The following is a 9,841-nucleotide window of genomic DNA, read 5'->3' on the forward strand; positions in this document are numbered from 1 at the left end:
AAAATAGCTTACTTCAGCCTAGACAAACACAACCCAAAATCTGTAGTGCAATTTATTGCACTAGTACAATTTATTGAAGACAGTTCTTAGTTACATTTCTTTCTCAGAATCCCAGAAGGAACATGCAAATTACAGCAGCTAAGAGCCCCAAACTGTGTTACACCTCCTCCTCTTGCAGACAGTGCCTTCCCAGGAAGTCAGTAAGGGAGCCTTCCATATTGCAAGTTCAGGATACTCATTACATTCCTTTTAGTACCCTGTTTGTATCAAAATAAATTATACAGGACATAACAACCTGCACAGCTTTTGAAATGCAGAGCATAAGTTCTGACTTCAGTTGCACCCCTGTAAAGCAGGGATAACCTTAGTGCAATTGACTGTGGCAGCACTTGGGTGTGAAGCTGGCATCAGTGGGACCTGATTCAGGACTAGTGTCCCTACATACAGCATCTCAAGAAGTAATGCAGTGACACAGCCTGCCACCTTTAGCACCACATATATATTGATCATTTTCCAGGAATTTCTTACCAAGCTGCTACAACATTTACGGTTGGACTTCATGATCTTAAGGGTCTTTTCCAACCTAAATGATTCTATGATTCTATGACTCTATCATCATTAGCAGGTATGATCCAAGTGGTAGAGAAACACACAATCCGCTGCTGATGTCCTTTCAGTAACCAGCCAGCTAAAGGCTCCAACAGAAATTCCAGCACATCTCGCTGAGGCAACAGAAATTACTGCCCCCAGCTATCTGCTCTACCTGCCTGCTGGAGATTTCTGCAACATAGAACAACTGTAAGAAGCTAATGCGGACCCCTCACACCCACCCCAGGAATGGAGCAGCTGAGGGCTTGTGCTGACGATGCCTGGGAAGCTTCAGCAGAGGGGCACCAGCAAATGGTGGCAGCTATCAAGTCCCAGTCTGCCACAGCTGTCTGCTCAGAACATTTTTTTCCTGTACTTTGTGATCAGTAAACGCCACACTCTCCTTTGAGTGGCAGGAGATTTTTGCATAGACAACACACTGCTTCCAGGGGGTACAAAAAAAATCTGAACATGCCCTTTTCCTCAGATTACTGTGCACTAGATGTGCAGATAATGCAACTGGTCACTAATGCTGTGTTTAGGTGGGGGGTGCCTGTTGCTTTTTTGAACAAGCTCAAGTCTTAGCACGAACAAACCTGGCAACCATTAGTATGAAAGCCCATGGAAAAAAACAGGTGGAGTAGGAAAGACTTTGTGAGTCCCTTCCTTTGATAAGTACTGAACTTCCTGTCACCCCAGCCATAGGAATTGTTGATGACAGTGATGGCCGCAGATTGGCCAGGGTACAGACTGAGTATGTTTGTTTACTTAAAAGAACAAAAGTTTTATGGCAAACCATAAGATTAATAGGTCAGGGCAGAATGGGGGCTGAAGGTGAGATCAGAACACCGGCAGATTGTTGTTCTGAAATAGCCAGTCAGTACCAAGTTCAGCAAAGAGCACACGGCATTTTTGGAGAAACTGAAGAGGCCTCATTGGACTGTTTCTGTAGGTGTGCTGGCTGACTGTTGTCCCTGGCTGCTGTGTATCCCCAAGGTCACATGCTGAGAAGCAGCAGAACACAGAAGAGACTGGCAGGAATCCCATTGAACCTTCAGCTTTGTCAGCCAACACTGGTAGACTCCATTGTAGGTTATCTGTAAACTGGACTAAACGCATTCCTCTTCTGTCCTAGGAGAGAAGACCTAGAAATACATTTTGGAAGACAAGACAAATGCTCTTCTCTCAGATTTAGGCTTCCAGATGGTCTGACACAGTGTGGCTGCACAATCTGAAGTGACTGTACAATGGATGTGTTTTAACTGCCCATATCAAATGAAGATTGAAGTCCTCGCTTCAGGGAAGTCTGACACAGATGCAGCGCCTGGGCAAAGAGCATGCTGAGGTAGAAATAGTGAAGGCATCCAAGTAAGCACACTCAGAGTGATTCCGAATCTGGAACCTGAAAAAATACAGGAAGAAAATAGTGATTACTAAATAATTTCTACTACTGAGTCAAATATTTTAGCCTGCTGTAAAACAAAACTTCTGCTAAAGTGGTTTCCAGTTGATTTTGGTCCCCTGTGATATGGTAGTTTCAGCTGCTAAAAGCAAGGTGAGTGCTAAATCACATTTGAAAAGCCTGTTTAGCTCATGCAGTGTTGCATGAACCTCCGTTTCTATGAATGGTCCGTATCAGGTATCATACAATAACAGAAGGAAAGACAAAAGACAGCTTATGATATATCTTGCCTAGGACATAGAGCAAGACAAGGGGAACTGCTGTTTGATGTGCCTGACGCAGAGCTGTTGTAGCCCAGACATTTTCTAATATAAATAGAGGGAAAAATCTGGGTTGTCTGCAGGTTGTGACAAACTCACTAAAGCAGGTACAATTTTTCTTATGAAGCTGCTTAACCCATCTGAAGATGATTATTCCCTCGCACCTGTAATTTCATTCTCTTTCATCCCTAAAAAATGTATGTATATTTGCTAGATATTGTGTATTTCAGGAAGACAAGCACAAAGGATCACATTGGAAACCAAAAATTCTGAAGATCTGAAAAAGAGACTGAAATGTCTATACTATGGACTGAAAAATATGTATAAAGTAAGGTAAATAGGGATGATCAATAACATTAACTTGATGTGCTGAGGTACCAAAAACCCCTTCTTGAATCAGGGACTTCTCTACATTGATGCTATTGGAGTTAGATCAGTAATAACTGCAAGAGTTCATTTTCAAAGTCATAGTTACAAATCATAGGAAAAAGAAGAATCCTGATAGAAATAACATTGTGCTGCAAACCCTAATTCTACATTCGCTTAAGTCTGTGTTAGACAATCACAAGGAACTTACAAGTCCACCTTCAAGGCAATACCATTCTCCCAGTAGAAGCTTTCACCTTTCTTGCGCAATCCAATCCAGGAGTCATCTATTTTCAAATGCTTAGTTAAAGAACGCTAAAAAAAAAAAACAAAACAACACATACCCTTTTTTTTTTGTCAACATGAGCTCTCACAACAAGAAGCAAATTCCTCCTGTGACTTTTGAGGACTAGTTCATCACTGTCATCTATAACACTTTCATAAGCATTTCACTGAGAGTTAAGAGCCTAATTCTGACTTTGAACTGACTCTTGTAGTATCATAAACTTCAGTGAAGTTATTCAAGTCTATACCCTTGAAAATTATTACTGTTCACTACACACAAAAATACCCCAAAACCATGTATTGGTCATGTCTGCCTATATATGTTTATCAATCTCTACATATGCAGCTTGGTCTAAACAGGCTGGTACATACAGGTGTTTCCTGCATTTCAAGTGGGCATATGGGAACTCCTCCCCTTCCCAATTATTAAGTAATTTATAGTTTTTTATCTGTGGATGTACAGATAAAAAGAGCAAAAGACAGTTCACTGCTCCAGAAGTTTGCAACAACCTGTATTAAACACAGCAAAGAACGATGGAAGATAACAGAAACAGCAATTGCAATGGGTTAGTATTACAGAATTCCCTGCGACAAGCTATCAGTAGACTCAGTGAACTTAAAAATGAGATAAAATATTAGCTGTCATCATGGACTCTAATGGACATGGAGAGAGTGCACCCTTATACTCCTCCACTCTCCTCTAGCAACTTCAATTCAATACAGTTCAGAAGAAACTGTCTCAGCATGGTCCCAATGCCATTTCTGCAGTTTTTGGTGTACTTCTTCTGGTGTGGCTCATGTTATCCAGTGCTAGAGACCAGACAACGCATGCCACAGAGCACTCAGCTGGCCCGGTAAGCCAATGTCAGTGTTCCTGTGCTTTTCTTTCATAAGTTGTGTTTACAGTTTGTAGGTATAGTTTTTAAGCAGTAATTTAAATAACACCAATTTCTGTCTAGCCAATTATCGGCTGAGTATCACAGGCACTGAATTAGAAGTGAAGCTTTTAGATGCATAAGGAAGAGAGGTGTTTACAAATTTGGTAAGAGGTCATCAGTCACAGGGCAGCAATGCAGAAGGGGCTAGTGGAGAGGGGACAAGCTGGCAAATATGGTTGGAATTATTGGCAAAGAAAGTGGTCTGATGATGGGATAAAATGAGAGACCACACTGACTAAGGGACTCATACATGAAGTAAGAACTAGGCCCTGCATCTTTCTCATTGTTGAAATTCTTGTGGCTGTAAAAATATTTATTAGCTCAAGTCAAATTCAGATGTGACTTGATCTGTGCAATTTCACTGAGGTTTCCTCCATCTCAATATCTGCTACACCACTAATATGTATCAGCCAATCAGAAAAGTAGCCTTTTGACCTCTATTCAACAATAACAGTAACAAGAAAGCTCAAATGTCAATCTATCTAAAAACTAACTTTTTGATGAAACTAGTTTCTCATTGACAATACTCAAAAGACAGCAGATCTGTAAGAGCATATTACAGTTTTAGTAGCATGCAGCAGGGAGAAGTCACTAGCATTCACCAACTCAATGCAACTGGACCATAATACAGGCAAATCAAAGTATTTTAACAAACTTAATAGCATGAGAAAATGTCCAAACCAGCTTCAGTAGGGGTATATTCCCACCACTGGTACAAGCACACATCTCTAAGAGGCATTAAGGCATATCTAAAATCAGATGCAAGCAGATAAAGATGGATAATTTCCACTACGCTGAGAAATAGTTTTAAATGTTTGGTTTCTTACAGAAACAAAAGCATCCATTTATTTGGCTGTACTGGATGTTGGACAAATTCATACCTCCTTTGAAGATGAAGGTCCATAGGACAGAAAATTGAAACTAAGTAAACTAATTCATAACAAAGACCTTTTCATAGTCATTCAAGTCAAATCCAGGCACCAAAGCAGAGCACCAAAGCAGATGGTACTTCCCACTGCCTGAATTCACACAGCTTACTTACTTATTTTACAAAGATTTAAAGGATAAGCACTGCATGGAAAAAAAAATGAAAGCTTTGTCCAGGAAAGAGGGAGATACAGAAGTTGTTTTCTGTTTTGTTGTTGGGGTTTTTTTTCCCATTACCATTTCTTCCTGGTTTTCAAAAATGGCTAGCAAGGATTCATTCTCAGCGCAGAAGGTCTGACTAGATGTCCAGTTTTTTTCCTCCTCTGAGATGAAATAACATTTATTTTTGTAACCTATCCACTCGCTGGGGCACTGTTCAGGAGGAAATTTTCCATGGTGAGATATCTCAGAATGTATAACTGGAAAGGAAAAGAGAGAACAAAATTTCTACCTGGTAAAATCTTAGCATTTATCAGCATAACTCAACCTAAAATGCAGATTTTTTGGAAAGCCAATGCCACACTAGATGCCAGAAGAGAAGCCAAAGGAAGTGCAAGGGTCCCAACCTTCCCTGCCTTTCAGGCACTGTCTTCAGCTGAGAAATGTGAGAGTTGGGGGCTGCAGCCCAATTATTACAATCAGTAGAAAATAAGCAGGGTTTGGAAAACACTCCTGAATTTTAGAGAATTAGAGGCATTGACAATCGACGATTTATACTCGACGCATTTTAAATCCAGTAATAGGGTAAAAAAACTCTTACTGTTAATTTATTGATTGAATACATTTTAAGTAATGAAGGTGCCTGAATACCTACAACTGGTGAGATATTTCATGAAGACAAGTTGCTTTGATTTTGTATCAGACCTTTAAGTGATAAATCTGTGTGAAGGTAAGTAATTTAGGTGTTGACATGATGCTAATGAAATTTGTCCGTTAATGAAGAGGTAAAAATTATTATTATTTGGACATAATGGTTTGGAGAACAGTTCATTGGAGTTGTTCCCCAGCACGTTTTGATGCCCTCTCTTCACCTTCTTTCTGTCACAGTAGCTCTGTGGGGGTGACAGGACTCACTGGCTTGTTTTGTTCCAGTGCTGAGTTTAATTTCTTGCAATGAAGAGAATTAATTTGCATTTACTTTGGTTTCTATTTTCCAAACAAAAATAATCTGCCCTGATTGTTACTGAATGGCTACAGTGACCTTTTCTGTGCAGCAAGGTGTCTTGTGTAACACACGCAGGCTCACGCAGTGTATAAAGTGTATTTCCTGGGATCAAATCCAGACCTTCTGCACCCAGAGTGCATTTATCCACTGCTTAAGCTTGGAGATGGCTAATACTGAAATGAAAGTAACTGGCCGTTACGTGAGCAGAGGGGCTTCCAGAAAGTGAATTGATCTCCCAGACTCTGCAGCCTGCTGTGGCCACGCTTGCTCTCTTTTCCTTTCTAATCAGCTACTCTCTTTGCTATATATAATTGGAGACCCCTTAGCAAGTCACCTGTGAACACTGCCCTCACCCCCTCCAAGAACATGTGACTGATTCCATTTAAATAGAAGCCTAACAAAGCAAAGGAAAATCGACAGGGACAGATGTCACTATCGTCCTCCATTCATTTCCATGTACATGCAGAGGACCTCACTACTGTTCCTCATGCTGTTGCGGGGGGCAGACCGAAGATGTATTTAAGGTAGAGATTCAAGAGCTCCCTGTGCAGATGGGGCTGTGGAGGCTCCACTGAGACACACATGCACCCAGTGACTCGGATAGCTCAGGTCATACCGCAGGCAAGCACAGCCTTTGCTCCTACAGAAGAGTTCTGCGGGGGACGGTGGGAGCACATCTGGGCCCCCACTGTGCCAGTGGGAGGTAGGGCTGACTTTTTCTTAAAAATACAGCATGTAGCACAAATGGATTTTTAAAAACAAATAGGCAGAATGATCCCCAAAGACTATTTGTGGAAAAGATAAGCTAGCCGCATCACATAGCTGTCTTCCACGTGTGACAATAAAGGAGCCCTCAAGACCAGATATATGAGCAGCCCTGGAGTCTATGCCTGGAGATGCAATGCTGACTTAGTGCACTAGCTAGTATAATCAGGTAAGTTACTGGTGATAAGCACAGACAAGACAAGCACACACCATATGCATGGCCAGGCAAGAAACTACACTCTTAAGAGTAGTAAGGATGCAGGGGAAAAAAAAAAGAAAAAAAAAACAAAACGCAAAATCATCTGGATTTTATCTGTAGGGATAGTTCTCTCTACTTCTAAATTCTGCCTGGAGGTTATTTATTCAACCTTATACAGACATCAGAACAACTGAAATAGTGATGGAAGTCCCAGGTTTTCTGACTGCAGGCACTGCAGAGTACTAATCTCGGTGTGCTTGACTGCTGTGATCCTGGAGCCCAGTAGTCAGAGAAAACATATTTCAAATCAAAAATGTTCCAAAAGCTTACCAAATGCAATGATGATGACCACCGCTATAATTCCAAAAACTAGGCAAAGGCAACGGTCTGTGAAAAAGAAGATCATTAACAGTTTTGGATACATGAGCACTTAAGCTCAGACTGTATTTCAGTATTAAGTGAGACAGCAGCAGGACAGTCTTTCATTTAAGCTCCAAGTATGTAAATATAAAGCACTACTGAAGTCAAACAAGGCTCCCTGAACTGACATTTATGTAACTGGACAGTTGGATAAAATGGCCAACTATCACCTAATTCTCATTTTTTTTGATCCGTATACACCCTGAAGTTTTCCACCAACGTGCAGATTAGCAAATTTAAGCCTCGCAGTCCCAAGTTTCTCATCTCCTCTATGTTTTGCAGACCTCTTAGCACTGACCTCTGGAGGCCAAGAACTCGAAGGTCATCACTACCTCCAATCAAGCTACATCCAGGTTTGGAAAACAGGAGAATGTTCTCATGCAATTCAAACATTAAAGGTTGAGGTTCAGAGTATGGCTGCAGTCTCGAATCACATGTATTTTCTCTTTGTCACAAGCTGTCCTTCACACACAAATTTCAATGCAGATGTGGAAGCTCATCTGTTGCAAAGGCACAAACTATTTTCTCTAATGAGGTCTGGCTTCATCTCCAACATCATATCCAAGAGTACTTCATACAGGTAAACTACCACATGGGAAAATGCCCATCTTCACACAAAAGGATCAGTTCACACTTGGATCAAATGTAACAGTTATCTTAATTTTTGTGACTACAGCTTTGCCTAGAAGTAAACTCCCAGGTTTCGTCTTGTCCAAGCCAGGGGACCTGGAACTAGATTTGGAGCTAGACTTCAGACTTCCTGCAGGATGGTGTCTTACCTAACACCAGAGAAAAAAAAAATATCTTACATTTTGACTGGAAGAACCACTCTTTACAGCGCCTCGCTATCCTCCACACCCACGAACAAGCTGCCACTTCTTGTCTGACATTAGTGGACTCTGCGCTCCCACCAGGTGCTTGTGCCATTCGGGTGGTCTCAGCCTCCCGTTCATCTTCAGACTCCATCTACAGCTGGGAAACAAAGAAAGAAGCTATGTTTAATGAGTGCTTCCCCTACTGTCTGTAAACAAGTGGAAATAGTAGCAATCCCAAAGTTGCCTTAGTTATTGCCTGTACCTGAGGGGATGAAGGCAGGGTGGATGGAGAAATGAGGAAACAAGTAGAAAACAAGGAGCTTGTGCAACATAACTGAGGCCCTCCAAAAAGAAAAGGTGGGCCTCAGATACATGGCACATATCCTCCTTCCCAGGGAGGGAGGCGATTGGGAATGAGGACTGTAACGGAGGGAAAGGGAAGGACTGAGCAGATGGGAACAATGTGATAGTGAGGGGATGGGGGGGGGCATAGCAAGGCAGGAGGGAAAGGCCACAAAAATCAGAGCCTTCCACTTCACCACTATGTAGCTTAAAGTAGTTTTGCCTGCATGCGAAAAGTTTGGGCAATTTCCCAGGTGAGGCTGAACCGGGTCTGCAGAGGGAAGTTCACTGTACCCTTTTGTGCTCACTCCAATGAGTGATGTTTTCCTCACAGTCCTTCTTAAATCCCACTTTCAGTGACATAAATTTAACAGAAAAAGTCACCCAGAAAAGAACACGCAGCTATAAACAATTATTGTGTCAGTGCAGAAATGTCAATTCATCTTCATGAGTTAGGTTATAACAGGGAAGAAGAAAACCCCACTCCTCTACAGAAAAGGCTTCAACACCTTTACTTGTATTATTACTGTTATTAATTGGCACATGCCTAAGAGGCCTCCTCAGCTCCACAAATTCCTAACAGTAATTTGGTGCCTTAATGCCTCTAAGAATCAGACTCCACTTGCGCTTGGTCCATCCTATGAAAGCAGAAAGACGCTAAGGCTTGGAATTGCGTTCTCCAGCAAGGTGCTCTTTCCCCAAAAACTCTTCTGATTGCCCCGAATGCATCCCCAAAACACCCTGCCCACTTTCGTGCCTGGATCTTCGCTGTTTGGTACGTGAACGTGGGTCTGCTCGTGGGCCAGGCCTCTTCCCTCCTGCGGGCATGCCGCGCTTTCTTACTGTACTGAAAAAATCACTGGTTATCACTCCAGCAGTGGGGGACTTTCTCCTCAACTTTCTCGCCCCCAGTAGGGAAAACCCCTGTTCCACACCCCTGACTTTTGGGGAGGTCACAGGGAGCAACACAGCCAGCCGGGGCTCAGGCCAGCGACCGCTCTCTCTAGCTCAAGGCGTTTCTTGAAGGCGGGATGCCTGCAAAATCATTTCAAAGAACTGTTCGGAAGAGCGCAGAAAGAAACGCGCTGCCTAACGGTCCGCGATTTCTCACCGAGGACGCCAGACAACTGCAAGTGAACCGCGAAGCTCCATGCCCCCCGCCCCCTCGATTTTAAACAAGCACATTTTCCTCATCTTTCCTCCTCGTCTCCCTCCTCTCTCCTCCTCGTCTCCCTCCTCTCCCGTCCCGCCTGCCCCCCGGCTTTGGCGTACAGCCCCCCCCGGCCGGCCCGATCCCTACCTGCTCCCA

General features: G+C 42.7%; 1 long non-coding RNA gene across 1 annotated transcript; it reads right to left on the bottom strand.

Moving 5' to 3' along the window:
* Positions 1-1,435: 1,435 nt before the first annotated feature.
* On the bottom strand, positions 1,436-7,313 carry LOC104836655. Its single transcript, XR_774864.1, has 4 exons — positions 7,286-7,313; positions 5,064-5,245; positions 2,888-2,991; positions 1,436-1,990 (listed from the first exon to the last, which is right to left on the bottom strand). It is a non-coding gene; the product is annotated as an uncharacterized LOC104836655 (long non-coding RNA).
* Between the last annotated feature and the right edge of the window lie 2,528 nt (positions 7,314-9,841).

The sequence above is a fragment of the Haliaeetus leucocephalus genome, unplaced genomic scaffold (genome assembly GCF_000737465.1).
Source record: "Haliaeetus leucocephalus isolate CR32 unplaced genomic scaffold, Haliaeetus_leucocephalus-4.0 Scaffold473, whole genome shotgun sequence".
In the NCBI taxonomy this organism is placed as follows: domain Eukaryota; kingdom Metazoa; phylum Chordata; class Aves; order Accipitriformes; family Accipitridae; genus Haliaeetus; species Haliaeetus leucocephalus.